The sequence below is a fragment of the Narcine bancroftii genome (assembly GCF_036971445.1).
Source record: "Narcine bancroftii isolate sNarBan1 chromosome 12 unlocalized genomic scaffold, sNarBan1.hap1 SUPER_12_unloc_2, whole genome shotgun sequence".
NCBI classification, from domain to species: Eukaryota; Metazoa; Chordata; class Chondrichthyes; order Torpediniformes; family Narcinidae; genus Narcine; species Narcine bancroftii.
The window spans coordinates 8,236,543-8,255,102 of NW_027211808.1; the positions used below are offsets into that span (position 1 = coordinate 8,236,543).

Below are 18,560 nucleotides of genomic sequence, written 5' to 3' on the forward strand. Positions count from 1 at the left end.
CGGGACTACAAAAATGGCTCGCAGAGCCAAGTAAAAGTGCGCAACCGCGCATGCGCGAGGAGTCGCACATGTGCGATGCGCATGAAAAAAAAAACACTGACGGGAGGGGGGAACAGCTGCGGAATCGATCTCCACAGCTGAGAGTGACAGCTGCAACACAGCAACAGGTGCAAAACATAGAAAATAACGACAACAAGAAAGAAGAGGGTAAAAAGAAAACAAGGAAATAACAGATGGTCAACCAAAAGGAAGAAGAAAAAGAACAGAGAGAAATGGAAGAAGAAGAGAAAAGCAAGACAATGGATATATCTTTTTTTAAAGAATATATGGAATCAGTGAAAGAATGGCAATTACAAGAATTTAATGAGATAAAAAGAAGAATTAAGAGTGCAGAAGAAAAAATGAATAAAATAGAAATGGTCATATCAGAGATAGGAAAAAGAGTGGATAATGTGGAAGAACGAGAAATAATCATAGAAATGGAAGTAGATTACTTAAAAGAGAAATTAGAAGAATCTAATAAAAAAGTTAAAGAGGCACATGAGCTGTTAGCTCAGAAGATAGATATAATGCAAAACTATAATAGAAGAAATAATATAAAGATAGTGGGCCTTAAGGAAGATGAAGAAGGCAAGAATATGAGAGAATTTATAAAAGATTGGATCCCCAGGGTCCTAGGAAGACCAGAATTACAGGAAGAAATGGAAATAGAGAGGCCACATAGAACATTAGCCCCGAAACAAAAACCGCAGCACAAACCAAGATCCATTTTAGTAAAATTCTTAAGATATACCACAAGAGAAAATATATTGGAGAAAGCAATGAAGAAAATAAGAGAAAACAAAAAGCCACTGGAATACAAAGGTCAAAATTTTTTTTTCTATCCAGACATAAGTTTTGAATTCCTGAAGAAGAGGAAGGAATTCAATACAGCAAAAACGATCTTATCGAAAAAAGGATATAAATTTATGTTAAAATACCCAGCGGTACTTAAAATAGCTATTCCAGGGCAACAAAACAGACTATTCTCAGATCCAGAGGAAGCATGAAAATTTGCAGAACAACTACAAAACAAGCAGAGAGATGAAGACATGTAATGAGAGTAAAAATGATCACAAATTATATGTATGTGTGTATATTGGGTATATATTTATATATAGATGTGTATGTATATATGTGTATACATGAGTGTATCTGTATTTAGAGGAAAATATATAGAGTATAGATAAGAATTAATAAGGGAATGAAAGGGAATAGAGGGAATAAGGAGGGAATTAAAAGAGTGACCTTTGTTATATAAGAAAATTGAAATCTTTTCCGGGGGGGAGGGGGCTGGGTGGGGAGGAGTTACGGTCACCGCAAAATCAGTTGACGCTTGCGAGTGAGTTCGCAAATACAAATGGAGAGGGGAGATGTGGTTGCCCGACAAGGGATAAAGGACAACTCAGGAGGGGGAGGAGAGAATGGGGTTAAAGAAGTTTTAAATAGAAGAATAAGGAAAATGTTTGATGTTTTAGAAATGTTGTCTTATAAAGTGTTCAAAACAAGAAAGCAGAAATGGATAAGAAGGAAAGGTGATGATGGAGAAACAGAAAGGGAAGATAAACAAAGTATGAAATGGCTACGTTGAACTACATGACTTTAAATATTAACGGGATACATAACCAAATCAAAAGGAAGAAACTGCTAAATTTACTGAAAAAAGAAAAAATTGATATAGCATTTGTGCAAGAAACACATTTAACTGAATTGGAGCACAAGAAATTAAAGAGAGATTGGATAGGACATGTAACAGCAGTGTCGTATAATTCAAAAGCAAGAGGAGTAGCTATATTAATCAGTAAAAATGTACCAATTAAAATAGAAGAGGAAATAATAGATCCAGCAGGGAGATATTTAATGATAAAATGTCAGATATATTCGGAGTTTTGGAATCTACTCAATGTATATTCACCTAAAGAAGAAGATCAAAAGTTTATGCAAGATATTTTTTTGAAGATAGCAGATACGCAAGGGAACATATTAATAGGAGAGGATTTCAACCTTAATTTGGATTCAAATATGGATAAAACTGGGAAAAAAATTAACAGAAAGAACAAAGTAACCAAATTTATAATTAATTCGATGCAAGAAATACAACTTTTGGATATATGGAGGAAACAACACCCAAAGGAAAAGGAATATTCATATTATTCGGGTAGACATAAAACATACTCAAGAATAGACCTATTTCTGTTATCAGCTCGTATGCAAGATAGAGTAAGAAAAACAGAATATAAAGCTAGATATTATCGGACCACTCACCCCTGATATTGACAATAGAGTTAGAGGACATCCCTCCAAGAATATATAGATGGAGATTAAACTCCATGCTACTTAAAAGGCAGGATTTTAGAGAATTAATTGAAAGACAAATTAAAATGTACTTTGAAATAAATACAGAATCAGTGAAAGATAAGTTTATACTATGAGATGCAATGAAAGCTTTCATTAGAGGGCAAATAATAAGTTATGTAACCAAGATAAAGAAGGACTATAATCAGGAAACAGAGCAGTTGGAAAGGGAAATAGTAAATATAGAAAAAGAATTAGCAATGAAGGAAGATACAACTAAAAGAAAAGAATTGGCAGATAAAAAAAATAAAATATGAAACACTACAAACATATAAGGTGGAGAAGAACATAATGAAGACAAAACAGAAATATTATGAACTAGGGGGAAAAACGCACAAAATTCTAGCATGGCAGCTTAAGACAGAACAAGCTAAGAAAATGGTATTGGCATCAAGGAAAAAAGACAAACAAATCACATATAATCCAATGGAGATCAATGAAAACTTTAGAGAATTCTATGAACAATTATATCAAACTGAAAACAAAGGGAAAGAAGGCAAAATAGATGAATTTTTAACTAAAATTGAACTACCAAAATTACAAATAGAGGAACAAAATAACAGTACCATTTGAAATAGTAGAAATACAAGAGATAATAAAAAAACTACCAAATAATAAAACACCAGGAGAGGATGGATTCCCAATAGAATTCTGTAAAACATTTAAAGATTTATTAATACCTCCCCTCCTGGAAGTAATCAACCAGACTGACAAAACACAAAGCTTACCAGGTTCGTGTAAAACAGCAATAATTACAGTAACACCAAAGACAGGTAAAGATCTACTCGCACCAGCATCATATAGACCAATATCATTACTTAACACAGATTATAAGATAATAGCTAAACTATTAGCAAACAGTTTAGCAGATTATGTACCTAAAATGGTAAATCTAGACCAAACTGGATTTTTTAAAAAAAGGAAATCAGACAATATTTGTAAATTTATTAACTTAATTCATGCAGTAGAAGGGAGTAAAGCGCCAACAGTCGCAGTTGCTTTAGACGCAGAGAAGGCCTTTGACAGAGTAGAATGGAATTATTTATTCAAAGTATTGCAAAAATTCAGTTTACCGGAGAAGTATATTAATTGTATTAAAGCATTATATAAGGGGCCATTGACAAAAGTGACAGTAAATGGATATATATCAAAGCAATTTAATTTAAGCAGATCAACAAGGCAAGGATGCCCATTATCACCCTTATTGTTTGCGTTAACTATAGAACCACTAGCAGAATTGATAAGAATAGAAAATAATATAAAAGGGATAAAAATAAAAGACAAGAAATATAAAATCAGTTTATTTGCGGATGATGTTATAGTATACTTAACAGAACCAGAACTATCAATAAAAGAATTATATAAGAAATTGAAGGAATATGGAGAAGTGTCGGGTTACAAGATTAACGTAAATAAAAGTGAAGCAATGCCAATGAATAATGCATATTTCTCAAAATTTAAGAAGGAATCACCATTCAGATGGCAAATGCAAGCAATAAGATACCTAGGTATACAAATAAATAAAAATCTTGGCCATCTATATAAACTCAATTATTATCCACTAATGAAAAAAATACAGGACGATTTAGAGCATTGGAAAGATTTACCACTAACACTAATAGGAAGGATAAACTGTATTAAAATGAACATTTTCCCAAGGATATTATACCTATTTCAGGCATTGCCAATACACTTGACAGAGAAATTCTTCAAGGAGTTAAAGAAAATAATAATTTCTGCTCCGTAAATGGTTATATGGTTATAAGGACATTTTTATGGAAAGGGGGGGAAACCGAGGATAGCACTAGATAAATTAACAGAATGGTATAAACAAGGAGGCTTACAACTGCCAAACTTTAAAAATTATTATAGAGCCGCACAATTAAGATACCTATCATATTTTTACCAAACAAGGGAAAAGCCAGATTGGACTAGATTAGAACTAGATAAAATAGGGGGAAAGATACCTGAACACATATTATATAAATGGGATGAAAAATTGGTACAACGTAGGAGTTCTCCAGTATTACATCATCTGCTCAATATTTGGAAGAAGATTCATGTAGAAAGGAATAAAACAAATGACCAATTAAATTAATAATGATGCAAAATCAGTTACTCCCTTTTACAATAGATAACCTTTCCTTTAGAGAATGGGAGAAAAAAAAGGATCAAAAGAAGAGAAAATTGTTTTTCAGGAAATGAACAAATGAAAGATAAACTCAAGATACAGTGTTGGCATATTACCAATTGAGATCCTACTTGAAGGACAAATTAGGAAGCAGTCTGAGGTTACCAGAGGGAAGTAACTTTGAATATGTGATTACAGATACAATGATAATCAAAAGATTTATAACAAATATGTATATTAAACTGCAAGAAAAGAAGAATGAGGAAACAAATGGTAAAACTAAACAAAAATGGGAACAAGATTTAAATATAAAGATAAAGAAGGAAACATGGGAGAAGTTATGTTCTGGAACGATGAGAAATACAATAAATACGAGGTTACATATGATACAATATAACTGGATACATAGGCTATACGTTACACCTCAAAAGTTAAATAAATGGGACCCAACAGTATCTGACAGATGTTTTCGATGTAAAAAAGAAATGGGAACAACAATTCATGCAATCTGGACATGTGAGAAAGTAGAAAAATTTTGGGAAGATCTTAACCAGATATTAAATAAAATTACAGAAAACAATATACCAAAAAACCCAGAGATCTTCCTCCTAAGTAACATAAAAAACAAAGAATTTGGAATTGATTTGGATGGTGCACAAAAAAGATTTGTTAAGATAGCTCTAGCCATAGCAAAAAAATGTATTATGTCAACCTGGAAATTGGAAGAAATTTGAGAATACAACAATGGTATATAGAAATGAATAAATGTATTCCATTAGAAAAATAACATATAGTTTAAGAAATAATACTGAAATATTTGAACAAATATGGGAGCCATACATGAAACACAATAGAAAAAACCTAACGGGGACATTTACCACCTAAATTAACGAAAGGAGAAGGAAATGAAAGGAATTGACTCAGTGAAATTTCTTGTTTATTTTTATTGAATGTATCCTAGATTTTGTACTTTAAATGAATGGAGGGGGGAGGTAGGGAGGGTGGGATGGGAGGAGGGGGGGAGAAAATGACACTGTATATATTTGAAAAGGAAAATGTATGTATCTTGGTCAATGTGGTTTATGGTGTGAAAAATAAAAAAAATTAAAAAAAAACATATGTTGAAAGTAGAGAAAACATGCAGATGTTGTTGAAAATTTTCAATAAATATTTAGTTCGGCCCTTGAAAAAAAAAACCTGGAAATTAGAAGACAACTTGAGAATACAACAAAATAAATAAATGTATTCCATTAGAAATAATAACATATAATTTAAGAAATAACATCACAATATTCAAACAAATATGGGAACCATACATGAAACACAATAGAGAAATCCTACCACGGACCTCCACCATCTAAAATGACAGAAGACAACGAAATGAACTGACCCAGCATGTAAAAGTAAAAGACAAAATTTCTTGTTTATTTTTATTAAGTGACATTGTTTAACGGTTTTAATGTATGATATAGATTGAACTTTAATAAATGGGTGGGGGGGTGAGGGAGTGAGGGAAGGGAGGGGGGAAAAGGGGAGAAAATGATACTGTATATATAAAGAGAAATATGTCTGTATGTATTTTCGTCAGTATGGTTCATAATGTGAAAAATTTTAAAAATTAAAAAAAAAACCGTGGTGGCTATGTTTCTTCCACTGCTAACTCCCCCATAGTGGTGATCTCGACAAGAACAGACTTTTTCCTGGACTCAAAACACCATGGATTCAGTAGAGGTTAATGCTGTCTCCATCAAACTTCCCCCCTTTCGGACCCACTGACATGGTTCAGGCAGGTGGAAGCACAATTTCAACTTCGCAACATCTCCTCAGATGCCACGATGTTCTATCACGTCGTGAGCACTCTGGACCAAGATATGGCAGTGAGGGTGAATGACATCAGGCAAGTACACCACCCTCAAAGACCTGCTACTTGGAACTTTTGGGCTAACTCCCCAGCAATGGGCTTCCAGGGTCCTTCAATAGATGGGCACCCGTAGTCTGTCAGTGCCGATGGATGAAATGCTGGCCCTGGTGGAAGACCACAAGCCTTGATTTCTCTTCCGCCAAATATTCCTGAAACAGATAGCGGAGGACATCCAACTGCTCCTCACAGATGAAGATCTTGAAACCGAGGAGAGCAACAGCCTGTATAGATGGCCTCTGGCACACGAAGAGGGAGAATGAGTCAGCCCTCAAGCAGGTGGCATGACCAGGAGCCAGCCGACCACAAGCTGCTCCCAAGACCAAGCCAGAGGAGGGCCAGTCAACCTGGTGTTTCTACCACCAGCACTGGGGAGCACAAGCCAGCAAGTGTCGCGAGCCCTGTGGTTTTCAGGAAAATGACCAGGCCAGCCGCCGTTAATGTCTGTGATGGCTGGCCTCACAAACAGCCTCCTTCATGTGATGGACAGATCCACTGGCCGCCGATTCCTGATGGACACAGGGGCTGAGCTCAGCATTCTTCCTCCCACAGCATTAGATATTCGCACCCGATCTCGAGGTCCAACCCTGTGGGCGGCCAATGGCTATACTATCAGGATCTACAGCACCCCTAGGACACAGATCCAGATTGGGAAGGAGAAGTTCTACTGGAGATTCGTCCTAGCCTCTGTGGGCTGTTAGGGGCTGACTTCCTCAGACCTAATGGCCTATTGGTTGACATGAAGGGCAAAAGGCTGGTCAAAGCCCGAACGTTCCACTCCACCCAACTGGACTCAGCAGAAGCCCGCAGGCCACAAATTGCTACTATAACCGCCGCCAGCGACATGTTCAATGAAATATTCCATGAATTCCCCACTATCTTGGACTTCATCACCGCCCTGCCCCAGCATGGGGTTTTCCACCACAGCGCCACACAGGGCCACCCGCTGCAAGCTAGACCCAGACAGCTGCCACCCAGGAAGCTCCAGCTGGCAAAGAAGGAGTTCTCCAGGAACTGGGAATCGTCCAGCACTCAGAGAGTGCCTGGGCATTGCCATTCCATCAAGCTTCCCCCCTTTTGGACCCACTGACCGAAAAAGTGGTTCAGGCAGGCAGAAGCACAATTTCAACTCCGCAACATCTCATCAGATGTCATGATGTTCTATCATGTGCGCACTCTGGACCAAGTTATGGCAGCGAGGGTGAATGACATCATCAACCAATCCTGCCCTGCTACAGGCAAGTAGACTGCCCTCAGGCACCTGAAGACATTGCTTATGACCAGGGTCTCCGGACCAGATTTGGCAGACAAACTACCCTGGATCCTTCTCAGGATTAAGACCGCACCCAAGGAGGAACTACAGGCTTCAACAGCGGAGATGGTCTATTGCACATCACTTTCCCTGCCGGGTGAGGTTTTTCGGCCCAGACCTTGACACCACTGCCACCGACAAAAACCTGCTGGTGGACCTACGCAGGCATCCCTAGCTTCCCCACTCCTGGCATGCCATGGCACCCAGCCATTTCATCTTCCCAAAGAGCTCGACTTGGCCCAGTTCGTTTTTCACAAGGTGCACCACTACAGCAACCATATGAGGGACCATACAAAACCTTGCACTGATCCGGCAGAACCTTCACCCTGAATGTTGGGGAGAGAGAACTTTTTATGGTGGGCAGCCTTCAGGAGATTGTGTGCACAAAGCAAACATCCCACATCAAAACAATATCGATAGATGGTCTCATCTGAAGAATGTTCATCTACCTGAAATTGGCTCTGGGATAGAGTTGCTGATTGTTTCAGATGTACCAAAGGCTCTGGAACCACTAGATGTAATACAGAATTGGGAAGATGGACGCCAAAGCGACAGGAGCCATAGCCGGTTCTAGGGAGGGGGTTGTGTGGTAGTGCACATCCTCATGGCAAATCAGCCCCGCTTGTATTGTCACGTGGCGAGCAGCCATGGGGAAATGACATCGTCAGAGGTTTCTCTCTGACTCCAGCATCCCTTCCAGCGTATACCCTGGGCAGTGATTATGATGTCTTAATGGACCAGGTGACTGAGCTCATGCTGCCCTTATTTGGGGCATGCTGAATAGGAACAAAAACAGTCGTTAACGACCCTCAACGTGGTGGTTTGTCTATTCCACTTCTCACAGTGCCAAAATTCTTTATTATTTACTAAAAGTTCATGTTGAATATCTTTATTAAAGGTTTTGTTCTGTACACATGTTGACATTCTTCATTGAAGATTCATTTATTGAAAATCCTATTAAAAAAAATTACTTTAAGACTTCATTAAGCCATGTGCAGTGGGGCAAACCCAACTTACTTCCAATCTGAGTTATGACCAATCCGCCAGTCCCAATTAAGGTCATAAATCGGGGACTATCTGTAGTACAAGACAAATGTTACTAATGAAAGATATGTTCAAGCGATGTATTCAAAAAAACTCTCCTTGCATCCAGAGGTATATTTTCAAATTTATAGATCAGAAGAGAGAAAAGTATGTGCAACTGGAATGTCCTTAAATATGCTGGCATACAATGCTCATTCACTATAATTGTTCTGGTCCCCTTAGCTAAAAAAAATTAGACTGGAGGCAGATTTACCTGGATATTCCGGGAATGAATGGGTTGTAAAACCTAAACAGATTAAATATTTGGGGCCTGTATTCCTTGGAGTTTAAATAAGGTCATCCTTCATTTTTCTAACCATGGATTGCAATGTTTCCACTAGTCAGATCCCAAACTATAGGATAACAACAAAATAAAAGACCTCATTTGTTTAATGCAAGCATATGGAAATTTCTTCATGTAGATGATAATGAATCACTGCAATCTTCTGCCCTGGCAAGTGGTGACAGCATGATCATGAGAAGCAGGTAAATATTTGATAGATTGAGGAAAAAAGGAGAATGGAACAGGAGTTGAGGGTAGCATAGATCATTATTTGGAGGAGCAGGCTTAAAGGTGCTGATTATTCAGTGTACAGTGTAATCTATATACCTTCTTCCACCTATTTCCACCCATTGTATGTCCAAAATTGCATTGCAGCATGATTAAATTACATGAATCCTCTTTGCCATTTATTGTGTTCATCAATTAAATGTCTGGGGAAGATTCTGAGTATTGGTTAAACCTACCCAGAAGGCAAAATATGGTACAGCCCATACCTAAAAGGTAGGACTTGATTGGCATTAGCCAAAATCCAGTCTCTTTCTTGGGAAAAGGAACTTCAGTTATGTCTTTCAGAGAAATCAAGGGAGAAGATTTTTAGATTGGTAATACCTCTTCAATATCACTTGTCATTCTTTAATTTAGTTTGAAGTGCATTGGGCTCATATGACAAAGAAAAATTGGCCTGTATTTTTTTCTAATGCTAGACCTATTTGTGATAGACATAAATCAACTAACTTGAATGTTTTGTTCTTGCCCAATGTTGGAGAGGTTTTGGATAGATATTTTTAAGACTTTTATCTGTTATTCTGGATATCAGTTTTAGAAGTGGAACGAGTTCCCACTTCTACACATTGGGCTGTAGCCTTTTCTACAATGTGGGCTAAAAGAGCTATTTTATTTAAATGTAAAAGTTATAATCCACCTACTTTGACTCATTAGTTCTCTCAAATAATATCATATTTAAGTTTAGAGAAAGTTAGGATTTGTACATTTGTTATTTCTTTAAAATTTGAAGCGACTTAGCAACATTTTATAAATTATTTCCACATTACATAGTTAAAATAATTATTTTCCCTTCCAGACTGTATTCAATTTTATTTGTTTTTTTGTTGATGAAGACCATGCAATCAAATTTTATTTATAAATTCTCAGGATAGGCTGCCCAGTTTTGTTTTCTTATATTAGGTGGGGTTTTATATAATAATTCTTTTTCTTTTGTGAAGATTTCAGTTTGAGATGAGAACATATTCGTTAAGTGTGATGTAATGCAATATGTTATATCATGTAATGTTATATAGTGATTTTTTTCTTTTATTATGTACTCCTAATCTCCTCATGGATTGTTTACTTATAATATAATTAATAAAAAGATTGAAAATGTAATATCACGTGTACTTGGCTGCTGTAAGGAAAATAAATTTGAGAATACAGTTGTGCAACATTTACGAGCAGACAAAATTGTCCATAGGTTGTGCAATTAAATCATCAGAATCTTCTCACAAAACAAGAACAAAACAAAAGATTCAATAGTGATAATCAAAAATCAAGGGAACTGATTTAGAGACTGAGACTGCAAATGCTGGAATCCTAATGTAAACAATCTACTTGAGGAACTTAGCAGGTTGAGCAGCATCAATGGGATAAAAATAATGAAGTGTTCAGGCGCAAAATGTTTAGCTTCTCCAGCAGGGTTTGTTTAGCACAGGAAAAAGTTCACTGACAGCACAAAATTAGATCTCTATGACCTTCATACACTAAATAGGACATCTGTGAACATATTAACATTACACACATATTGCAAGTACTTGGCCAGATTACAAGGGTGGCAGAGTACAATTATAGATACTGACAACACAATTTTACTTTTGCATTAGTCAAGGTTATTTATCACCTGATTGTACAAATATAAACTGATAGAACAGCTTTATCTGGCCTTCGGTGCAAAACACGCAGACATAACACACAGATAATACATATGTAGGACAAGCATTCATATATACAAATAAATATTGTTTAGTAAATATGAGTCTCAGATGGTCAGTATGAGAAGTTCCTTTGGTTGTTCAGCATTCTCACTGTCCATAAGGAAAAAGCTGCTCTTCTACCTGGTGAGCTCTGATGCTCCTGTCTCTCTTTTTGATAGGAAGTGCTGAAAGATGCTTGGGCAGGGTGGAAGACGTCCTCTTCAGATCATGTTGATATGATTGGGTGGGGGGGAGGGGGGGGAGGGAATGGACTCCAGACATCCTCTCTGCCACTCTAATGGTCCTGTGGATTGACCTCTAATTCATTTCTATGCAGCAACCAAACCATAACATGCAATGATGCAACCGACCAAAAGACTTTTAATAGAACTCCTATAGAAGAGTGACAGAATAGCATTGCCTGCTTCATTCTTTTCAGGAAGTGCAGTGTTGTTCTGGTTCGTGTGGGTCCCACAGGTTAAGATCCAGACCAAAGTGCAGGTACAAAGCACACGCTTATTTCAGGGATGGAATTGAGATAACAGGGTCAATGTGTTAAGCAAACTTCTACACACACACAATACGCAAGGGGTAAATATACACTTTTGGAAGACGAGGGGGAAATCGACAAACTGGGGAAGTTGCAAGAGCATACACATTCAACAATCAGATCAAGGAGATATTACGTGCTCCCACCCCTTGGATATGGATACGGCTCTGCTACCTAGCCTTGAGACTCACTCCAACAGAAGGTGATATTTATAAGCCATGAGGAGTCCTTTATAGTTCTGGGGCAAAGCTGGGGGGAAATCGTAAGTGTCAGTGCAGGGGCTCAGCAGGAGTGAACTGAGGTGATTCACCTGAGCTAATTGGGTGAAGGTCAGGGCTGAGTCTGGGCGGGCTGTCTGGACTGCAGCAGTTGGTGATTTAGGTGGGCCAATTGCCTTGATGGATTGAAGTGAGACTTTGGCCTTGATTGGCAGGCAGTGTGTCCTCTGAACAGGAGCACAGCAGCGCCACCAGGTGGTGGATGCTGCCTCTCCATTACAATCAACCCCTTCGGAAGACACCCTGCCAGCCAATGAAGTGTGACAGGTAATAGGAATGTCTAATGGGGCATATAAATTGACAAGCACAACATAGAATGACTATAGCAACAATAACAAAAATAAATGCAATCTCCCAGTGCATGATAGTTGCCCAAATGTTAGTTAGCCAAATGGCCACTAGTGTGCCCATGAGGTGATGATGCTGGGAGGTACTGGTTCCTGGATTTTTGAATTTTGGCCACTGAGTCCTGAATGTGATCAGCAGGTGGGTGATGTTAGAGGATTCATCGGGAATATAGTTGCAGCACTCCTGTCCAATGACTGCACAGATACCACCATTCGCCGCCAGCAGGTAGTCCAGGACCATTTGATTCTGCAGAGCTACCATATGTACCACCTTCAGCTCCACCGATGTCCGGGTCAAAGTTTCCTGTGTATGGTGGAGGGACACTCTCGTTGGCCAACATCTCCTGGAGGGTGGTAATCCAGGTCACTTCATTGGAGACCTGTGCAGTGCTGTATCTGGGGAAGGTGATCATCCAGAACCGTTCAGCCGCTGTAATGGCTCTCTTGTTGCAGTGGTCGCCAGAGGCTGGGTGTTTCCCCAGGTCATCAAGAGAGTGGATATAGGGGACCTTGAATGTGGGGAAACAGCAGCCAAACTAAGTGCCAGGAAGCACAGTGCCCTCATACCCACTGGGTGCCATTCAAGGTCTAGGGGGCCCCCAGCTTGGCAACACTGTTGGATTGTGGTGAGTACAGAGCCCAGTTACTCTCTGTGCAGGCAGTCACTGTTGCTGACTAGGAAGTTGGAGATGTGTCTGTTGGGGAATCTGAACCAACACTCCTTTGTTCTATGGAGGAACTATGATTGATGCAGCGGGTTGGGATTCGAGTGGAGGTCCAATTATAGGCAAGGAAATACCGATTCCTGAAGCACCCACCCCGACGGGAGTCGGTGGAGGGGCCAGTGTTGAGCAGGAATGCCCACCCCCCCATACAACAGTCTGATCTGTTCGTGGTAGTGGCGAAATCGTAGGCAATACGGGGGAATGTGTTCGTTGATATGACATGGTCATATGGTATGATGGCCACTTACAGTAGGGGTAGAAGCAGGGTTTACATGTTCTTGTGGGGTGGTAAAAAAACATGTGGGAAGGGGTAAGAACTCATTGTGAGATTATGGGTTTAGAGACAGGAGAGGTTGCCTGTTGCAGCATGGTCAGCCATCCCTTCAATGTGTGGGAGGGTGTCAGAGTGAGGATGCTCTTCTTGACCAAGCCGTTCATCCCTTAGGTGGCTACTTCTGCAGTGTGCCCATGAGGCCAATACCCCTTTGTCAGTGTCTGGTGGAGGGGTGGCGACAGTGCATATTTGGGCGGCTTGGTCAACGGCCGCGTTGTGCGCTGCCTCCTCTGTAGTGTTGCAGGTGCGTGTATCTACATGGTGAACGACCATGCAGCTTGCAGTAGGGGTAGAAGCAGGGTTTACATGTTCTTGTGGGGTGGGAAAAAAACAAGTGGGAAGGGGTAAAAACTCATTGTGAGATGGTGGGTTTGGAGTCAGGAGAGGTTGCCTGTTGCAGCATGGTCAGCCATCCCTTCAATGTGTGGGAGGGTGTGTAACCGGGCGTGTATCTACATGATCTCCCTGTGGGTGGCTTGGTCCCAGATTAGCTGCCAGTGGGGCTGTCCCAGAGGGGTATCCCTGGATTTCTCACCCTCTCATGCCATTGGGCATCCACACTGCCATGTCATTGGCCATTGCCCATGAGTCAGTGTAGATGTGGATGGGCTCAGTGGTGTCCTGGAGTGAGAGTGCTACTGCTGCCAGCTCAGCTGGCTGGCTGGAGACCCCTTTCCCTCTTTGGTGGACTTTCCCCATGTCAGGGTGGTGTGTCCCCTTTCCAGCGCTGGAGCCATCTGTGTCCTCTATTGGGGGTTGAGGGAGTCAAAGGAGTGACCTTTGAGGGGAGGGCGGGATTTCAGCCAGTTCTGGAGCCGGCCCCTGGGCTTGTGGGACAGACATGACCGGCTCATGGAAGCAGCTCACCCTTTCTGGCACGGTCTGCAATGTACCACTTCCATTTTACTATAGATGATCACTGGGCCTGGCCCTCCTTGTGGGTTGTGGCTCAGAGGATTTGCTCCACCCATTATGGGCAGGTATGGACAGGGGATGATGGGGTCAGTGTCTGTTTGGTGCTTAGTGGCTAGGAAAGCCAAATAGCAGGCCAGTAGCTGGCGCTCAAATAGGCTGAAGTGTGCAGCGGAGCTTCTGCCAGAGGCTCCATTTGGCTGTGGACTCCCTTGCTGACACCTGTAATTCAAAAGGAACACATGCCTGCCTGGAAGCGAGGGGTAATGCTGGTTCTACAGCCTGTTTTGCTGTCTCAAAAGCAGCCTGCTGCTTGGGGCCTTTTACGTAAGACCCTGTGATGTGGTCTTAGGATCATGGTGAGGTGGAGTATGTGCTGCCGCCAATAACCCAAGGGACCCACAAAACTCCGTGAATTAGTTTTATTAGTGGGGACTGCAAAGTTTAAAATCTTGGCTGATTCCAGTATCTTCCTGTGCCCTGAGTCCCACTGAATATCCAGGAAATGAGCTTCACGGGAGGCCCCTGAATTTTATGCATATTAATAGATCACCTCCAAACCTAGGGAAATTCATTAGCATTTGAAGATCCTCAGAGACAATGGTGTCTGATGGCCCCTGGATGAGTATGTTATCTTCTTCTTTGGCTTGGCTTCGCGGACGAAGATTTATGGAGGAGTATGTCCACATCTGCTGCGGGCTTGTTGGTGACTGACGTCCGATGCGGGACAGGCAGACTCGGTTGCAGCGGTTGCAAGGAAAAATTGGTTGGTTGGGGTTGGGTGTTGGGTTTTTCCTCCTTTGCCTTTTGTCAGTGAGGTGGGCTCTGTGGTCTTCTTCAAAGGAGGTTGCTGCCTGCCGATCTGTGAGGCACCAAGATGCACGGTTGGAGGCGATATCAGCCCACTGACGGTGGTCAATGTGGCAGGCACCAAGAGATTTCTTTAAACTGTCCTTGCACCTCTTCTTTGGTGCACCTGTCTCGGTGGCCAGTGGAGAGCTCGCCATATAACACGATCTTGGGAAATCAATGGTCCTCCATTCTGGAGACATGATCCACCCAGCGCAGTTGGGTCTTCAGCAGCATGGATTCGATGCTTGCAGACTCTGCCAGCTCGAGTACTTCGATGTTGGTGATGAAGTCATTCCAATGAATGTTGAGGATGGAGCGGAGACAGCGCTGATGGAAGCGTCCTAGGAGCCGTAGGTGATGCCCAGTAGAAGACCCATGATTCAGAGCCGAACAGGAGTGTGGGTATGACAACGGCTCTATACATGCTAATCTTTGTGTGTTTCTTCAGGTGATTGTTTTTCCAGAATCTTTTGTGTAGTCTTCCAAAGGCTCTATTTGCTTTGGCGAGTCTGTTGTCTATCTCTTTGTCGATCCTTACATCAGATGAAATGGTGCAGCCGAGGTAGGTAAACTGGTTGACTGTTTTGAGTTCTGTGTGCCTGATGGAGATGTGGGGGTGCAGGTGGTCATGGTGGGGAGCTGGCTGTTGGAGGACCTCAGTTTTCTTCAGGCTGACTTCCAGGCCAAACATTTTGGCAGTTTCCGCAAAACAGGACATCATGCGCTGGAGAGCTGGCTCTGAATGGGCAACTAAAGCGGCATCGTCTGCAAAGAGTAGTTAATGGACAAGTTGCTCTTGTGTCTTGGTGTAATGATTAATTGACACTGTAGATCACGGACGATTAGGCTGTGACAGATTGTGGGACTGAGGCAATCTACAAAAAGTGTAATGTTGGGCACCCAAGTGAAAGCAAATTGGTCTTGAGAGTCATTATGTAGGGGAATGGCAAAGCTTGCATGGGGGTGGGGGGGAAAAACAACTTTGTTTAGTTGCCTGTAATCCAGTCATCCTCCAGGTGCTATCCTTCTTATGGACTGGCTGGACAGGGTTATTGAAGGGAGAGGTTGCCGGTCTGATAACTCCCTCCCGCAGGAGACCCCACATATCCTCAATAATGTCCTGGTGTACTCACAAGATGCAGTATTGTAGCAGATTGGTTACTCTGGACGGGCTTCCACTTAGCTGCCCCCACTACCATGGTCGCCCGTGAGACCCCAAAGATGAAGCAGCCCCGGATGGTATGGAGGGACTGTCCATGTAATAAATTGGGAGGGCACAATGAGGACCAAGGTGGGTGCAGGGGGTTGGTTCCCTATGGCCAGGTAGATGATTACCTCCTATACTGGCAGGAGGTATCCTCCCAGCTTTTCTATTTGCATAAGGGTCCTCCTCCACCCTACAGGTTTGCCAGAGATTATAGTGTGTCCAAGAGTGCCACCCATCACTACATATTGCCCTTTCCCCAATGTGCTGCTACCGGGATGTGTAGCCTCAGATCCCCTGGATAAGAAACACCAGTGGAGTGCACACACTGGGGAACCTGGCCTCCATCTATGGGAGAGGATTGGGGGTCTGCCATGATGTAATGCTCACACTGGGTGAGGCCAGTAATTTATTGCAGAAGCTGCCTTAAGGGCTGGGGAGGCGGGGTCAGGTGGTGCGTCGGGACAACGGTGGTGGCTGGTTGGGTGGCGCGGGGAGCGTGAACACATTTGGTGTTGTGCTTGAAGGTAGGGTGTCCGCCTGCCTTCCCCTGTCCATGCCCCCCCCTTATACAGCTCCTTCAAGTGCGCATACAAGGCAGGAGTAGGGATCCCATCAATGCCAGTAGGGTCTACTCCTGTGTTCAGCAGATCGAAGTAGAGTCACCTGCAGGGCACCAGAGGGTTTGGGTTCCAGGTGCTAGTCTCTGCACTGCAGACTAAAGTGAGCACCTTCCACGGCATGTACTCCAGCCCCTCCAGAATGATGTCAGCGTTCTGTACTGTTCTCACCAAGGCAGTTCCCATGAGTGGCAGAATGATTGCCCTGAGGTCGGGGCAGTTGTAATCATAAGGTGTCCCGCAAGTGCACTGGACATCCTCGTGTTCTCAATGAACCCTAGTCTCCTGATGGGAGAGGGCAATATTTGCGTCCCCCTCCTCCTACAGCCTGAACAGTCACCTGGTGCTAGTCTCCGCACTGCAGACTAAAGTGGGCACCTTCCACGGCATGTACTCTAGCCCCTCCAGAATGATGACAGCGTCCTATACTGTTCTCACCATGGCAGTCCCCATGGCAGTAAGGTGCTCACCTGGCCGCTGGTAGTGTTGGATCGCCAGCTGGGTGAGCTCCTTGGGGGAGTAGTCCATTGTCTCAGTGGTCTCTGAGGGTCTCGCTGCCCCCTCCTCATCAGCCCCCTCTCCTCCTAGGGGAGAACCTGGAACAGTGGTGACAGGTTGGGCTTGTGAGGGTCAGTGGTGGGGGGGGGGGGTGGTGGGGTGGGGGGGAGAGCAGGACAGTTGTGTTGGGACCCTGGTTCCCTGAGGATCCCGTCCTCATCACTCTCCAACCAGATGTTCCCATTCCCAAGCCAAGTGTCCGGCTGTTCACCTTGACGGACCAAGACTCTAACTAAATGGGTCAAGTCACCAGCCCGACTGATGGGCAGCTTGAGCCTGCTGAAGCTACATCAGTCAGCAGGCGACCTCTGTGCCTCTGGTCTCTAGGTTGTTTACTCTGCTTTGGGCAGCATTGCAGGTCCAGGGCTTCCTATCCTTTTGCTCAGAGAGGGTCTGCACTTGCTTGGTGATCCCTACCTTTCGTCTCATCAGTGACACCAGCAGCCAGTAAGCGCCCCTCTGGCTGCCCATTGTCTTGGGAAAATCCAACTCAAGGGGAGCTGACAGTTTCCACGAATATATGCCCCAGATGTTAAAAGTTAAAAAAAAACAGGCCTTGTGATTAAAGGCAAACTTACTCATTGTATTAGAATGCTGAAAACTTTTTATTAACACCTTCACCAATATTTCTGCTACTGTGAAGCAGGACTTTCTGGAGTTACTTTGCACATCCACAAGTCCCTAAGCTTTCAAGACCACAAGTGCAATTAGTAAAAGTTACCATTGGGAATGAAGTGGGTCTATATTCTATGAACAAGCAAATTACCTATATAAATGGTGGAGATTGTTAATAGAAGTAAATTGGGGGAAAAAGGAACCCTCTGCTCCTCAAGTGATATGAGCTATTGGAAAAGGGGCATCTAGGTCTTAGAACATTGTCATTTCAATAACAACTCCTCCAATAATTTTTTTTTAAATGGCTTCAAGACAGGGAATGGTTCTTTAATTCACAATCTTCTGACTATGAAAGGAGCATGAGAGGAAAGGTTTATGAGAAATATATGGTTGCCAGGAAGGAGCTTAAGAAAGGACTTAAGAGAGTTTGAAGGGAAGATGAGAAGGTAAAGAATAAAGGAGATAACATGTGTCTGGAGG

The 18,560-nt window shown here is 42.3% G+C and overlaps 1 protein-coding gene across 10 annotated transcripts in view; it reads right to left on the minus strand.

Moving 5' to 3' along the window:
* The window catches only part of LOC138750161 (F-box/LRR-repeat protein 20-like), a 275,336-nt gene that overhangs the window by 123,741 nt on the left and 133,035 nt on the right, over positions 1–18,560 (minus strand). The window contains exon 1 of one of the 10 annotated variants that reach the window (XM_069912313.1): positions 8,773–8,924. The exons of the other annotated variants lie outside the window; for them this stretch is intronic. The gene's annotated coding sequence lies outside the window, so the exon portion shown is untranslated. Of the gene's footprint in view, positions 1–8,772; positions 8,925–18,560 lie in introns of those variants that run through there. 10 annotated transcript variants of the gene reach the window in all.